Genomic DNA, 14,535 nt, shown 5'->3' with positions numbered 1-14,535 from the left:
TTTTGAACATGGTGTCAGTGAGTGAATGATGACATAATGATGACACTGCGAAAGTTCCATGTGTGAACCCTCGAAGATTGAACCCATCCTAACTTATTTTGAAATGTCCCTATGGCATCTTCTTCTACATCTCCTGTGGAAAGATGAAAGAAATTGTCAACAAAAACATATTTCATAATGCTTAAAATGTACATAAACAATAGAAATGACACACTGATGTTGCACTGATGTATGTCTATTTCGAATTTAATGTGCAAACATTCCATTTTCCTTTTCTTTTTCTATAATTTCTTTCAATTTTAAAACACAATCTTCAATCTTTAAAATCTGTGTATTTAAAATCCATACTCCTGGACCTCTTTGCATTTGACTCCAGTCCAACTTAAAAGATAAAATCTTATGATCGCTAAAACTTGTTTGTTTGTACTTAATATTTTCTATAAAATTCTCCACATTTCTTGTACATAAAAAAAAGTCAATTCTAGTTTGGCATACAAACTGCCCTACTATTTGTCTTCTCGAAAATTATTTTTTCTTTTCATTTCTTTCTCTCCACACATCTATCATGTAGATGTTTGTTTCTTGTAATGCAACAATGTCTTCCCTTTTACATTTTTCTTTTACTTTTTCAAACTTCCCCATGTCCATCAGACCCCTTGCATTAAAAGCAACACAACTTAAAACCATTAAAAGTAAATAAAAGAAATACTTAAAAATCATTATTCATCATTTTCTCCCTCCAGGCCCCTTAGCACATCAAATCTGTTAGCCTCTGTCATAATCTTTTTTCTTGCACTTTCCAAATTTGGTTTTACCTTAAGTGTTCTCCTTCTTATTTGTCCGTTCCCTCCTCTGTCTTTGTCCATTTTGTCCATCTTTATTCTTTAACTTGATCCAACCTTCTATGTCCATCTCTCTCCACATCACCCAGAAAAGTATTAAAACTGTCCGACATCTCCATCTCTGTCCATTGAGTGTCCTGCTCCATTTGTTTGTTTGTTATTAATAATGTTGTCTTCTCTTCTTTCTCCTTCCTCTCTGCAGCTCGGTCCTCCTTCCATTTCTTTTTGTTGTAGTCCTTCCTCCTCGTTGTTTCCTTCATGCACCTGTCTGTCCACCTGTTCTTCCCTTCCTCTCCCTCCATCCAACATTCACATTTATTTAAAACTTCCTGACACCACGGGCACCTGACAGCATTGCAATCTTGTACAAAATGTCCCCTCTCCTCACATTTGTAGCACACAAAATTTGGGCATTCTATTAGCAGGTGATCCGGGCTCATGCACAGCCTACAGGTCTTCACCTGATGGCTGTGCATCACCCGGAAGTACTGCGGCCCTTCGGCTGTTTCTAGCCATGTGCTATATGGCATCGTTGTCCCCACTTGCTTGGGGAACCTCACCTTAAGGAACCTTGTTCCATCTTCAATGTCGGTGCCCGGGTAGCGTCTTCTTTTAATTTTCGTAATGGGATCAACTCCCCATCCCTCCAATTTAACTAAAATTTCTTTGTCATCCAGGTAGACAGGCAGGTGCATGAAGGAAACAACATAATCCCTGTTTTGTAGATTTTTTACTTCACAGTCCACTCCTTTTATTCTTAGTCCATCAATTAGTTTTTCACATATTTCTTCTTTTTCCATTGTCAGTTCAAATTCTTTCCCTTGTCTTGGTCTTAACGCTAAAATTTTGCCATGTCCACATTGTTGCGTTACAGCTTTAATAATGTCCTCCACTCTCACCCCAATCACATTCTCCACATTCCCAATCAGTGTAGCTTCCTTTAAATATTTTTGGTCCACAAACTTTTCGCTTACTTCCTGTTTTTTTCCATTTGTAGCTCATAGTCGTTTATCCAGTCCAATGATGTTTGCTGTTTGTGTTCCTCCTGCCAGTCCAGTGTTGTTTGCCGTTTGTGTTCCTCCTGCCAGTCCAGTGTCGTTTGCCGTTTGTGTTCCTCCTGCCAGTCCAGTATCGTTTGCAGTGCGTGTTCCTCCAGCCAGTCCAGTGTCCATTGCCGTGCGTGTTCCTCCTGTCAGTCCAGTATCGTTTGCCGTGCGTGTTCCTCCAGCCAGTCCAGTGTCCATTGCCGTGCGTGTTCCTCCTGCCAGTCCAGTGTCATTTGCCATCTGTCTCTCTCCAGCCAGTTCTGCGTCGTAATCCATTAATCTGTCCGTTTTTTTTTATAAAAAAAATATATATAAGAAAAAAAGGTTTAACCACCCTCAAGCCAGCAAAAATGCTGCCGTTAGGTGGTTTTAGAACTGAAAAAAAACCACAAAAAACTAACTTAAAGTAAAACCACTCCCAAAACAGGTTTTGGCAAGATGGCCGCCAGGGTGCAGCCACATTGTTTGGCAGGACCTGTGTGTTTGCCACAAAAGTTTATCAAAAACCCTTGGATTGTGCCATGCTTGTCTGGTTTTCTCCTGTCTTTCTACCTCCTCTTGAGTTTAACGTGTCCAAGGAAAATGGATAGCTTAACTCTCTACCCAGCAAAGAGGAGCCAACATCTTCTGTATGCAAGAATCCTGGATTGTGGTCATGCTCGGCCGCCCCAAGGTAAACTTGATCAAACAGCATCTAGATCATCTCCTGGGGTTATGTATCTTTTGATGATAATACTTCTGGCTGGCGATGTTGAGCAAAACCCTGGACCTGTTTTTAATCCTGTGCTACAGCTACAGCAGCTCCCTGGGCTAACACCACTTCTGCTGCCTGGGCTACAGCAGTTCTCTGGGTTAATACCACCATTGCTACCTGGGCTACAACAGCTTCCTGGGCTAATTCCACCACTGCTACAACAGTTTCCTGGGCTAATTCCTCCTCTGCTACCTGGGCTACAACAGCTTCCTGAGCTAACTCCACCACTGCTACCTGGGCTACAACAGATTCCTGGGCTAATTCCTTCTCTGCTACCTGGGCTACAACAGATTCCTGAGCTAACTCCACCACTGCTACCTGGGCTACAACAGATTCCTGGGCTAATTCCTCCTCTGCTACCTGGGCTACAACAGCTTCCTGAGCTAACTCTACCACTGCTACCTGGGCTACAACAGCTTCCTGAGCTAACTCCACCATTGCTACCTGGGCTACAACAGCTTTCTGGGCTAATCCCACCACTCCTACCTGGGCTACAACAGCTTCCTGGGCTAATTCCACCTCTGCTACCTGGGCTACAACAGCTTCCTGGGCTAATCCCACCACTGCTACTTGGGCTACAACAGCTTCCTGGGCTAATTCCACCATTGCTACCTGGGCTACAACAGCTTTCTGGGCTAATCCCACCACTCCTACCTGGGCTACAACAGCTTCCTGGGCTAATACCACCATTGCTACCTGGGCTACAACAGCTTCCTGGGCTAATTCCACCACTGCTACCTGGGCTACAACAGTTTCCTGGGCTAATTCCTCCTCTGCTACCTGGGCTACAACAGCTTCCTGAGCTAACTCCACCACTGCTACCTGGGCTACAACAGATTCCTGGGCTAATTCCTCCTCTGCTACCTGGGCTACAACAGCTTCCTGAGCTAACTCTACCACTGCTACCTGGGCTACAACAGCTTCCTGAGCTAACTCCACCACTGCTACCTGGGCTACAACAGCTTTCTGGGCTAATCCCACCACTCCTACCTGGGCTACAACAGCTTCCTGGGCTAATTCCACCATTGCTACCTGGGCTACAACAGCTTCCTGGGCTAATCCCACCACTGCTACCTGGGCTACAACAGCTTCCTGGACTAATCCCACCACTCCTACCTGGGCTACAACAGCTTCCTGGGCTAATTCCACCATTGCTACCTGGGTTACAACAGCTTCCTGGGCTAATTCCACCATTGCTACCTGGGCTACAATAGCTTCCTGGGCTAATTTTTACCACTGCTACCTGGGCTTCAGCAGTTCCCTGGGCTAACACCACTACTGCAGGACCCTATTACAACTAAGCCCAATATGTCACCACAACCCATTGCACCCATGCGTACACAGAGGAACACTGTACTTAAAAAACATTGATCATGTAAGTTATTTCAGACTCTTAATCAAGCCAGAACTATATGGGATCCACAGTGTAAAAACAAAGGGCTCTTGGGTGGCCATCTGAACATACGCAGTATGGCCCCTAAGAGGGAACAATTGGATCATCTTCTCATTAATTAAATGTAGATTTCATGGGACTTTCAGAAACTTGGCTTAAACCCTCTTCCCCACAAGCAGTGGTATCATTACAAGGCTACAATGTCTTTAGAAAGGATAGGCATCAAGGAAAGGGGGGGGGAGGGGTGTTACTCTATATGAAGGACTCTCTAAAATGTACACAAATAATTTGGCTTAATGAAATCTCAATTGAATGTGTTGGAGTTAAAGTGTCACTCTCAGCAGAAATGTCATTTACTGTTTTATGTCTTTATCGCCCACCTTCAGCAAAAGTAGATTTTTATGATCAATTTAAAGTAGTTTTGAGTTGTTGTGACTTTAATAATGAGGTTATTCTAATGGGAGACTTAAATGTAAATTGGGACAACAAAAGTGACAGAAAGAAACTAAAAGAAATTACAGATAATTCTGGACTAACACAAATGATCAGTGATCCAACTAGAATAACAAATCGTTCTAAAACTTTAATAGACCTGGTGTTCTCTAACAAACTAGATAGAATGATAAAAACATACAATTTCTTGACTGGCTTGTCTGACCACAATGCCATATTCTTCTCTAGAAAGTTGACTAAAAAACGTATGAGAAGTGTTAGTAAAAGCACTAATATAAAACAAACATTTATTCCAAAGAGCCAAGAACAACGTTTAACTGCAGCTCTTAATAATTTTGATTGGTTTAATATATTATCTTGTGATGACACTAATAAATGTTGTGATCTACTATCCTCCTCTATTAAAGGGGTTCTGTCTCACTTTCAGAAAGCGGGTCATTTAAAGACACGAGTTTATTCCTTGCCTTGGATCAATAGTGAGTGTAAACAGCTTATGACTACAAACTACATGAGACAAACTACTTAAAAAATCATTACAATCTGGATTAACAATTGATCGATTAAATTTTGTATCTGCAAGGAATAAAGTCACACAAGCTTTGAGAATGGCAAAAGCAAATTTTTTATCACTGTAATTAATGGTGCCAAAGGAAATTGTAAGCTAATTTGGGAAAATATTAACAAACTCCTTGGTAAAAGTAAGCATAATGCTGATAAAGACCTTGAACTCAAATTTGACAATGAGTTGGTACCTTTCAGCCTAGCAACTAAATTAAATGATTATTTCCAAAGTACCATTGATGAAATTGCACAACTGTTTTCTAATTCTTGTGACTATCAGCAAAATATTGGCAACACCGACCTCCATATGGATGCCTCAAATCAAAATTCAAAGTTTAATATTCAAATAATTACAGAAAATGAAGTAGAAAACATAATCTCTAAATTGAAAAGTTCAAAAGCAAAGGATGTGTTTGGATTTGATACCAATCTTCTGAAGCATTATAAATCGAATCATATCAAATCATCGAATTATCATAATTTCCTGAAATTTGGCATGTGAAATGATCATGCTTAACGTACTAAACATAGAGTACTTTGTATTTCTTTTATATGTTTGTCGTTTATGTGATTTACAATATTTAATGTACTATTCCATTCCAGGAAGTGAATTGGAATTTATCATTCATTCTCAATTCAATTCATGAATGGCCCCAACCCTGTAATCAGCCAAGTTACAAGACTAAAATGGGGTCAGATTTAACTGTGAGAGATGACTAGTGGTTAAAAGAATGAGACATAAAAGAAGATTGCGTTAGATAGATTTGGTTTTTTTCAAGGTTCACATAAAATACTTAAAAAAAACCCCCGCTATAACTAGGTAAACTCAGTCTGTTAAAAGAATACAGTTCAGTTGTCCATACCCTAAAAACAGTCCAAGAATCCCAGTGTGGTGATAAGTCCAATGTGAGTGTCCACCAGTGTATATACAATCCACAGAAAGTGTAATTCAAAGTTTGCAGGTGGTGAATGGAAAGGTGAGCTCTAAAATTAGCAACTCCTCAATCCAACAGTTTGGTGACTGTCCTTTATTTGTCATGCTGCTCTCTTATACAGTTGTATTTCCTGCTTCCTGTCATGTGTCTAGTCACATGACAGGCCAACCATCCATTTAGATCAGCCTCCGTAAAAGCCAGCATGTTATATTAAAAAGTGAAGAAAAGGCAAAAGCTTACAGCACCCAGGCGGTCTCCCATCCAAGTACTAACTAGGCCCGACCATGCTTAGCTTCCGAGATCAGACGAGAGCGGGCGCTCTTTTTTTTCTTTTCTTTTTTCGGGCGCGCTTTTTTTTATTAGGAAATTTCAAACATTAAAATACAATAAAATTAAAAGTTTCCATAAACAACACATTTTTCACATCACATTCTCTATATATACATTCAGAATTTCAGAGATGTATTTCAAGTTCTGGTAGTTTCCACATCAAATCTTTTAATACACAACAAACGTGTGGAGTAAAAACTTGATAAAAAGCATCTAAATTATTTTCGTACTTAAAATGCACATACAGTCTTTCCATGTACACTTCAGTTTTCCTTTTAAACACATTCCAAACATCTAACACAATTTTTTCTTTTTTAGCCACAGTTCTTCTTTCCCATATTGCACTTTTCATCGACATTATCCACAGATTTATAAACTTTTTGTTTTTGCACTTCTTTTCCCACCCCAACATCACCACTCTTTCCCATTCCATTACATTTTCATCCCAACCTTCGCTCACGTCTTTAATTAAACATTTACATTTTCGTAAAAAATCCTCCAATTCCTTACAATATAAAAACAAATGTAAAATCCCCTCTTCTTTGTCATGACACACTTTACACAATGCATTTTGTTCCATTCCCACCTTGTATAAAACCGACTCAGTAAAAACCACTTTATGCCTTATAAAATATTCCAAACATTCTAACTTTGTTTCGACACACCTCCCCCTCACACCATCTCTAAAAACACAATAAAACATTTTCACAGTACACTCTTTAAAATCATAATTTTTTTCCCCCAGTTTCACAAAGATATTTTCCCCTGTTTGCTCTCCTTCCATACTCTCTATTTTCTTAATCCACTCTTTGGGTATTGCATTTTTAATGGTTTCATATTTGTTTGTTATTTCTTGTTTACTGTATTCTTCTTTTGCCTCCTCCATCACATCCACGATGTATTGAACTGGTAAAAATCCCTCCCTGAATTCATATAAAACATCTCTGACCTTTGTGATTCCCACATTCCACCATGTTTTTTTTAAATATCTCCTTCCCTTGATTTAAAATGCAGTTATTTAAGAATAAAGGCTGATTTAAAATGTTCTCTCTTCCTTGTGGCTTAAAATGCACATTAGTTAAAAATTTGCTCCATGCCCCCAATAGTTCTTTGTAAAAATCGGGCAGCCCTTCCGTCATCCACTTGTTTGTTTTCATCCATAAAACATTATCCCCCAAGTTAAAATTACTGCACTTACTTAAAAAAATACCCGATTGTTCTCTTCCATTCCGCTTTGTTGTCTTCATCCATGTACTTTTTAATTATTTCAACTCTCAAACTGTTTTTTCTTTGTTCCACTTCCATTAACCCCAGTCCTCCCTTTCCCACAGCTCCTATTAAAGTGTTGTATGCTATTCTTGGAGGCTTGCCATCCCATAAAAAATCTAAAAAACATTTTTTCAGCCTTTTTTCCGCCCACAACGGCATTGATGACACATATAAAATATACCACAGTTTTGAAATCATTAAAACATTAAGAACTAAAACTTTCCCTTTTAAAGTTAATGTTCTCAATTTCCAAAAAGTCAAACGTCTTTCAATCCCTCCTAAAACTTCCTGCCACATAGTTTCTTCTGTTTTCTTTTCATCCCTCCCCATTAAAACACCTAAAATCTTTATTTCTGTAGTTTCCTTAAAAGTAAAGTGCTCTGTTAAAACCCCTGCCCTTCCAAATCTCATATACACCGTTTTGTCCTCATTTATTTTAGCTCCTGATCCCCTGCAAAATTATTGTACGGTTTGCATTGCTATTTTCACACTCTCCAGATCTTTTAGAAATAATGTTGTGTCATCCGCATATTGAAAAATTTTACTTTTTTCTCCCTCAGCTCCTATCCCACTTATTCCCATTTCACGTTTCACCATCAGTCCCAAAGGTTCCGCAACTAAAGAATATAAAAGAGCTGACAACGGACATCCTTGTCTAATTGATCTGGTAATTTTAAAACACTGTGTTAAAAATCCATTACATTTAATTTTTGTTACTGCATCCTTGTATAAAATCCTAATCCATTTCATAAAATTCTCTCCAAAACCAAAACTTTTTAAAATGTCAAATAAAAAACCATAGTCCACCCTGTCAAAAGCTTTCTCAAAATCTAGACTGATAATAAACCCATCTTTGTTCTTTTCTTGTATGTATCTTATCATGTCTTTTACACTAAAAGATGTATCTGCTATATCCCTACCTTTCACTCCGTACACTTGGTTAGTTGTAATTATGCTCGGCATGACTTCCTTTAGTCTGTTGGCTAAAATTTTAGATAAGATCTTTAAATCCGTATTCAACATTGTAATCGGTCTGTAGTTCTTTAAATCCGTTCTCTCTCCTTTTCTTTTGTATATCAACTTCATTAGTCCCATTCCCATTCTCTGATTTAATTCACCTTTCTTAAAAACATCTTCATAAACTTCCTTTAAAATGCTAGTTAAAAAATCTTTAAAAACTATATAAAACTCACTCCCCAAACCATCTATACCTGGACTTTTCTTTTTGTTTAATTCACTTATTGCTCTTTTTATCTCCTCTTCTCTTATCTCTTCATCACACTCTTTTTTATCCACTTCTTCTACTTTTGCTTTTATTTGTTTCAGTAACTCCAGTTTATCTTCTTCCCCTACCCCCTCTGCCCTAAACAGGTTCTCATAGTATGCTTTTATTTCTGTTAATATTTCCTCATTTGTTTCCACCACTGTACCATTTTTTCCTCTTATTTCTTTAATCATTTCAGCTTTACCTCTTCTTTTCTCTAGATCGAAGAAAAATTTTGTACATTTCTCACCGTCCACAGTATATTTAGCCTTGCTTCTTAACCTCGCACCTTCATATTTTTCCTCCTCCATTTCTTTCAATAATCTCTGTAATTCTTTAATTTTTTGTATATCTCCCCCATTCTCATTTAATTCCTTTTCCAATTTCTCCCTAATTTTTCTCTCGTTATTTCTCTTACATCTCTGTATTAACTTGCAGTACTTTATTGTGAATTTTTAAATTAAATATTTAACATTTTCCCACCATATTCTTTTATCTTCATTATACATATCATTCTCCTTTTCTTTTTCAATAATTTCTTTAATGCTTAGCACATAGCCTTCATTCTTCAAAATCTCTGTGTTTAAAACCCATACCCCCGGCCCTCTTTTCACAGAACTCCAGTCTACTTGTATAAAGATAGGTTTATGATCACTTAAACTTGATTCTTCATATTTAATGCTACCAATAAAACCTTCAATGTTCCTTGTACATAAAATAAAATCAATTCTTGTTTTACACATAAAATTCCCCACTAATTGCCTCCTTGAATATTCTTTCTTTTTTCCATTTCTCTCTCTCAATACATCAATTATATTATTTTCTCGCATTAATAGTTCCAGTTCCTTTCTTCCTTTATCTGTTTTAAAAACCATTCCCTCACCCATTTCTAATTTACTGAAGACCGTATTAAAATCGCCCATCATAATAACCTCTCTATGTTTCTTTAATAAGTCTCTTAACACATTGAAATACTGTTTCTTTTCATTCTCTTCCGTCGGTGCATGAACATTAACCATCACTACTTTTTTCTCTTCAAACTCCATTTCGAATGCTATACATTTCCCATCTTTGTCATTATGTACTTTCCTACACAATACTCCACTGTTTTCCCTTATTAAGACTGCGACTCCTCTTCCCAACTTTCCACATTTTCAAATTACCCTATGTCTAAAAGTCCTCTAACATAAAAGGTAACAACTCTCAAAAGCATAAAACATATAAAAATATACATAGAGTCCATCATCTCAGTCCATCTCCTCCACGTCCTTTAACAGTTCATATTTATTCATACTTTCAAACGAGACTTCTTTAAGCACTTTCTTTTTCCTGATAACCTCTAAATTTGGCATTACCTTTATTGATCTTCTTCTTTTAGTTAGTTTAATTTGCTTCTCCTCCTTTTCTTTTCCCTCTTTGTTTTCCTTTACTGCAGCTTGCTCTTTACTCCTTTGGTCTTTAGGTTCGACTTTGTCCATGGCATTTTTCAAACATTCAGTCAAACCCTTTTGTGTCAATACCTCAACATCCTTTTGTGCACCACTAAGTTCATCGCCAGTTTGATCAATATTTTCCATTATGTCCAAATCAACTTGCAAATTTTCAGTCAAGTCCGTCTGTTTCCACGCTTCCCCATCCTCCTGTGATTGCAGTTCCTGCTCATTATCATCCTTGTCATGATATTCAGTGTCTTTATTTGCTGCTTCTTCCACATCTCTTATTGCCGTTGTGTTTTCCTCTCGTTGCTCATTGTCTCGTTCATGCATCTGCCTGTCTACTCACTGCTCATCCTCCTCCTCCTCCTCCTCACTCCCTATTCCACACACACATTTATTTAAAACCAAATTGCAATCCGGGCACGTCACTGCATTACACTCTCTCACGAAGTGCCCCCTCCCCTCACATTTAAAGCACTTGAAATCAGGACAGTGTTTAATCTCATGATCCTGGCACATGCACAGCCGACAGATCTTCACCTGATGGCTATGCATCACCCGGAAATACTGCGGACTTTCTGCCGTTTCAAATTTTGTGCTATACGGGAGGGATGCAACTTCTTTTGGGAACCGTGTTCTCACGAACCTCGTCCCGTCCTCAATGCTGGTGCCCGGATAAACCCTTCTTTTAATTTTTGAAATTGGGAGAACTCCCCAACCTTCTAGTTTATTTAAAATTTCCTCGTCAACAATGTAGACAGGCAGATGCATAAAGGAGACAATGTAATCTCTGTTTTGCAGCCTTTTTACCTCACAGTTCTTGCCATTTATCATCAAACCATCAATTAAAAGTTCTGTGTCATCCTCGTGTTCAAGTGTTATTTCATATTCCTTCATTTGTTTGGGTCTTACTGCCAAAATCCTTCCGTCGCCGATCCGCTCCACCACTGCCTTGATAATATCCACAGCCCTTGCATCGTTTACATGTCCCACGTCCACAGTCACAGTTGCTTCTTTTAGATATACTCTGTTTCCACTCTCCTTCTTTGCTTCCTTTTGCTTTTCTTTCCCATCTCGTTGTCGTTGAGCCAGTCCATTATCATCCCCACGCCATGTGCCGTCCGCCATTCTTGTGTCAGTTATCTTTGAGCTGTCCGTTTTAACAAAAACAACAAAAAAAGAAAAAAAGAAAAATCCCCCCCCCCCAAAACAGCACAGGCTGCTGGGAGGAGAGACAAAAATACTCAAACAAACACTGAAAAAACAAAGACGTATTCCAAAAATCGCCGAAAACAAACAAACAAACAAAACAAATATAAAAAACAGCCAAACACTTCCTGCACACCAGTGACTCACTAGCGCCCTCAGGTGGCGGTATGGCCATAAGCGAGGGCTGCTCCAAAAAGTGGGCTATTTAAAGATCAGCCTCCGTAAAAGCCAGCATATTATATAAATAGTGAAGAAAAGGCAAAAGCTTACAGCACCTGGTATTCCCAGGCGGTCTCCCATCCAAGTACTAACCAGGCCCGACGCTGCTTAGCTTCCGAGATCAGACGAGATCGGGCACTCTCAGCGCAGTATGGCCATAAGCGAGGGCTGCTCCAAAAAGTGGGCTATTTAAAGATCAGCCTCCGTAAAAGCCAGCCTATTATATAAATAGTGAAGAAAAGGCAAAAGCTTACAGCACCTGGTATTCCCAGGCGGTCTCCCATAAAAGTGTAACAATCGGCCTTATCAGCCGAGTTACAAGACTAAAATGGGGTCAGATTTAACTGTGAGAGATGACTAGTGGTTAAAAGAATGAGACATAAAAGAAAATTGGTTTAAATAGATTTGGTGTATTTACAAGGTTCACATAAAAGACTTTAAAACAACACGATAAAACTAGGTAAACTCTGTTAAAAGAATACAGTTCATTTCTCCATACCCTAAAAACAGGTAAACTCTGTTAAAAGAATACAGTTCATTTGTCCATACCCTAAAAAAAGTCCAAGAACCCCAGTGTGTTGATAAGTCCAATGTGAGTGTCCACCAGTGTATATACAATCCACAGAAAGTGTAATCCAAAGTTTGCAGGTGGTGAATGGAAAGGTGAGCTCTAAAATTAGCAACTCCTCAATCCAACAGTTTGGTGACTGTCCTTTGTTTGTCATGCTGCTCTCTTATACAGTTGTACTTCCTGCTTCCTGTCATGTGTCTAGTCACATGACAGGCCAACCATCCATTTATTAAAGACTCATACACTTAAAATGTTTAGAGTAATAAAATGGCCTAAAAAACATGTAAAACACTTAAAACTCTATAATACATGTAAATAATTGTAATAAATAGAGCGGTAAAACACGTCTTTCTAAAAGCCAGCATATTATATAAATAGTGAAGAAAAGGCAAAAGCTTACAGCACCTGGTATTCCCAGGCTGTCTCCCATCCAAGTACTAACCAGGCCCGACGCTGCTTAGCTTCCGAGATCAGACGAGATCGGGCGCTCTCAGCGCGGTATGGCCATAAGCGAGGGCTGCTCCAAAAAGTGGGCTATTTAAAGATCAGCCTCCGTAAAAGCCAGCATATTATATAAATAGTGAAGAAAAGGCAAAAGCTTACAGCACCTGGTATTCCCAGGCGGTCTCCCATAAAAGTGTAACAATCGGCCTTATCAGCCGAGTTACAAGACTAAAATGGGGTCAGATTTAACTGTGAGAGATGACTAGTGGTTAAAAGAATGAGACATAAAAGAAAATTGGTTTAAATAGATTTGGTGTATTTACAAGGTTCACATAAAAGACTTAAAAACAACACGATAAAACTAGGTAAACTCTGTTAAAAGAATACAGTTCATTTGTCCATACCCTAAAAACAGTCCAAGAACCCCAGTGTGTTGATAAGTCCAATGTGAGTGTCCACCAGTGTATATACAATCCACAGAAAGTGTAATCCAAAGTTTGCAGGTGGTGAATGGAAAGGTGAGCTCTAAAATTAGCAACTCCTCAATCCAACAGTTTGGTGACTGTCCTTTGTTTGTCATGCTGCTCTCTTATACAGTTGTACTTCCTGCTTCCTGTCATGTGTCTAGTCACATGACAGGCCAACCATCCATTTATTAAAGACACATACACTTAAAATGTTAAGAGTAATAAAATGGCCTAAAAAACATGTAAAACACTTAAAACTCTATAATACATGTAAATGATTGTAATAAATAGAGCGGTAAAACACGTCTTTCTAAAAGCCAGCATATTATATAAATAGTGAAGAAAAGGCAAAAGCTTACAGCACCTGGTATTCCCAGGCGGTCTCCCATCCAAGTACTAACCAGGCCCGACGCTGCTTAGCTTCCGAGATCAGACGAGATCGGGCGCTCTCAGCGCGGTATGGCCATAAGCGAGGGCTGCTCCAAAAAGTGGGCTATTTAAAGATCAGCCTCCGTAAAAGCCAGCATATTATATAAATAGTGAAGAAAAGGCAAAAGCTTACAGCACCTGGTATTCCCAGGCGGTCTCCCATCCAAGTACTAACCAGGCCCGACACTGCTTAGCTTCCGAGATCAGACGAGATCGGGCACTCTCAGCGCGGTATGGCCATAAGCGAGGGCTGCTCCAAAAAGTGGGCTATTTAAAGATCAGCCTCCGTAAAAGCCAGCATATTATATAAATAGTGAAGAAAAGGCAAAAGCTTACAGCACCTGGTATTCCCAGGCGGTCTCCCATAAAAGTGTAACAATCGGCCTTATCAGCCGAGTTACAAGACTAAAATGGGGTCAGATTTAACTGTGAGAGATGACTAGTGGTTAAAAGAATGAGACATAAAAGAAAATTGGTTTAAATAGATTTGGTGTATTTACAAGGTTCACATAAAAGACTTTAAAACAACACGATAAAACTAGGTAAACTCTGTTAAAAGAATACAGTTCATTTGTCCATACCCTAAAAACAGGTAAACTCTGTTAAAAGAATACAGTTAATTTGTCCATACCCTAAAAACAGTCCAAGAACCCCAGTGTGTTGATAAGTCCAATGTGAGTGTCCACCAGTGTATATACAATCCACAGAAAGTGTAATCCAAAGTTTGCAGGTGGTGAATGGAAAGGTGAGCTCTAAAATTAGCAACTCCTCAATCCAACAGTTTGGTGACTGTCCTTTGTTTGTCATGCTGCTCTCTTATACAGTTGTACTTCCTGCTTCCTGTCATGTGTCTAGTCACATGACAGGCCAACCATCCATTTATTAAAGACACATACACTTAAAATGTTAAGAG

General features: G+C 38.8%; 4 non-coding genes across 4 annotated transcripts; all 4 read right to left on the bottom strand.

Annotated features, from left to right (window-relative positions):
• Nucleotides 1–11,755: 11,755 nt before the first annotated feature.
• Nucleotides 11,756–11,874, bottom strand: LOC141339869 (5S ribosomal RNA). Its single transcript, XR_012356437.1, has one exon. It is a non-coding gene; the product is annotated as a 5S ribosomal RNA (ribosomal RNA).
• An 801-nt stretch (nucleotides 11,875–12,675) lies between these two features.
• Nucleotides 12,676–12,794, bottom strand: LOC141339970 (5S ribosomal RNA). The gene has a single exon (XR_012356536.1). It is a non-coding gene; the product is annotated as a 5S ribosomal RNA (ribosomal RNA).
• A 751-nt stretch (nucleotides 12,795–13,545) lies between these two features.
• On the bottom strand, nucleotides 13,546–13,664 carry LOC141339630 (5S ribosomal RNA). The gene has a single exon (XR_012356212.1). It is a non-coding gene; the product is annotated as a 5S ribosomal RNA (ribosomal RNA).
• Nucleotides 13,665–13,748: 84 nt separating this feature from the next.
• On the bottom strand, nucleotides 13,749–13,867 carry LOC141339835 (5S ribosomal RNA). Its single transcript, XR_012356403.1, has one exon. It is a non-coding gene; the product is annotated as a 5S ribosomal RNA (ribosomal RNA).
• Between the last annotated feature and the right edge of the window lie 668 nt (nucleotides 13,868–14,535).

This window comes from Garra rufa, chromosome 7, assembly GCF_049309525.1.
Source record: "Garra rufa chromosome 7, GarRuf1.0, whole genome shotgun sequence".
Classification (NCBI taxonomy): Eukaryota; Metazoa; Chordata; class Actinopteri; order Cypriniformes; family Cyprinidae; genus Garra; species Garra rufa.
Note: the sequence above shows the minus strand (reverse complement) of the source record. Positions and strands in the feature narration are given on the sequence as shown.